This window comes from Cryptomeria japonica, chromosome 10 (genome assembly GCF_030272615.1).
Source record: "Cryptomeria japonica chromosome 10, Sugi_1.0, whole genome shotgun sequence".
Lineage (NCBI taxonomy): Eukaryota > Viridiplantae > Streptophyta > Pinopsida > Cupressales > Cupressaceae > Cryptomeria > Cryptomeria japonica.
The window spans coordinates 44,458,835-44,461,545 of NC_081414.1; positions in this window are offsets into that span (position 1 = coordinate 44,458,835).

The window sequence follows — 2,711 nt, forward strand, 5'->3', positions numbered from 1 at the left end:
AAGTGCATGATGAGTTACTAAGTTTGATGCGGTGATCAAGGAGCGATCAAGGTTTTCTTGATTGATGTGTAGAGATTGCTATGTAATCCAACGGTCATACTTGAACCGATTTGTTTGTAATCTCTATGAGAATTAGGTTTTTGTTGTGTTACTGACCTGATTGATTTGTTTATAAGGTCAATGAAGTTGTTTAGTTTAATGAGTTGGAAAAGAGTGAGCAAAGATCAGTTGAGTGTGTAGTTGTCAAACTGGATGATGTATCTGCAGTTTGAGTAAAGGCAAATAGGAGCATGAAATGGATCCGATCAAGCAAGTGTAGTGCTATTCAGACAGATCAACAAACTCCTGTTATTTTTTAACAATTACAACATAATTGAAATCCCCTAACCGGTAAGCTCCAACAAGCTTGGTGTTATTCAAATCCTCTAACAAGGTGATCCATTAGATTGGATTTTCAAATCCTCTACCGAGGTTACTCCTTACAGGGTATTGCTTCTAACAAGGCATTTGTAGTCAATCCCTTAACGGGGTGATTCCTAACAGGATCAGTTCTTAATAGGACTTTTTGTAAAGCTTTAACAGGCTAGGCTCCTAACAGGGTGAACTTCAGAAGAGTTCAGATAGTTATCTTGTGAGTCTCATCTCACCATGGTTTTTACCTATTTTGGTTTCCACGTCAAAAATATTTGTGTCAAGTGGTGAATGTTTTTGTGGTTATGTTTTCATGGTTGATTTACTTAACTACTTAACTATTTTGATAAGTCATGATAACCGAAAGCATTGATATATGAAGAAGTTGTTTACTCTTAATTTGTTGTAATAGTCAACCGGTTTATCATATGAGTTTTTATCTTGACAGAGGTATTACATTGTTAGTTCTAAGTTTACTTTGAGAGATTGATTTTTGAGATTGGTGAAGTATCAGATTTTCTATCTACTGATTCACCCCCCCTCTGAGTAGTTGACCAGATACTTATTCTTTCATCATACCATCAATTGGTATCAGAGCATTTCAGGTCCTCTAAGGTCTAAGCCTAACAGCTTGAGGTAAAGATCTGCAGATCATGATGAAGAAGGAAGGTTCGAAGTTTAATAGAGAGAACTACAAGATATGGAGTGACAGAATGAAAATTTATATCAAGAGTTTGGGAAGCCAATATTGGGAACATGTCGATACTAAGTACGTTGCACCTACTGGGATGTTGACTAATGATCAGAAGAAAGAGCAACAAGAAAATCATCAAGCATTGGAGACTATTATCAGTTCTTTGTCTAACACAGAATATGTAGATGTTCATGGTCTTGAAATTGCATATGAGGTGTGGAAAAAACTTGAAGAAGTTTATAGAGGTGATGAACATGTTAAGATTGCTAAAGAAGAGAGTCTAAGAGGAAAGTTTGATGGCATGCAAATGGCTAAAGGTGAGAATATCCAGTAGTATGGTCAAAGGATAAAAGAGATAGTCGGTGAAATTAAGAGTGCAGGAGGTAAAGTGGAAGATTCCATAGTGATCAATAAGGTACTAAGAACCCTACTATTGGTCTACGCTATCCGAGTCGCAGCTATTCAGGAGCTAAAGTCCATTGACAGAACTAAGGTAACTCTTGACTCCATCATTGGCAAGCTTATTGCTTTTGAATTAAATGGTTATGATGGTAGTGTACAGAAATTTGAGTCTGCATTTAGAGATTTTGTTTCTAACCCATCTATGAGGAAAAGTAGAGATGCCAGTCACAGTTATGAATCCAGATCCAGCAGAGAAGTTGATGATGAAGACAATTTAGTTGAGCTTGAAGCATTGTTGGCCAAGCAGTTGCCTAGAGGTACAGGTAAATATAGAGGCAAATTACCTTTGAAATGTTTAGCATGCAACAAGATTGGACACATTGTTGCTAACTGTCCTAATGGTGATAATGAGAACAAATGAGAGAAATTCAAGAAGTACAAGGGTAAAGGCAAAAGAGATTGTCTTATTGCTATTGATGGTGGTATCACTGATGAGGAATTTGATGGTTATGCTAATGAAGACATTGTGTTTGTAGCCATTAAAGAAGAGATGTAAGACCATAAGGCATTAGTATCCAGGATGGATAACTCTGATGATTGGATCATTGAGATTGGTTGTTCACATCACATGACCGATGATTAGAGCAAATTTCTTTCTCTGAAGGAATTTGATGGCAGAGTTGTAAGATTTGGTAATGACTCACCCTGCATGGTTAAAGGTAAGGGAACTATTTCTCTTAATGGAAAGAGTAGTGCATATGATGTCTACTGGGTTGAAGGTTTAAAGCATAATCTTTCAAGTGTGGCACAACTCAATGACAGAGGATACCCATTGGAGTTTAAAAATGGTATGTGCAAAATCTATGGCAATAAAGGTGAACTGATTGCAACCGGGAAGCAAACTAAAGGTAACTTGTTTCACCTTAATCCTAAAGTCAACAACTATTTAATTGCAAAGATAGATGATGGTTGGCTTTGGCATAGGATATTTTGTCATATAAAATTTGATAACATTGTTAAAGTGAGTAAGTCCAAGACAGGTTTGCCTCAGTTAGACAAACTGGTTAATGCTCTATGCAAATAATGTCAATTGGGAAAGATGACATCCTCAACTTTCAAGAGCAAATCCTTTTCAGCAAAACATTTGTTAGATTTGGTTCATATAGATCTTTGTGGACCAATAAGAACAAAAAGTATTCAAGGT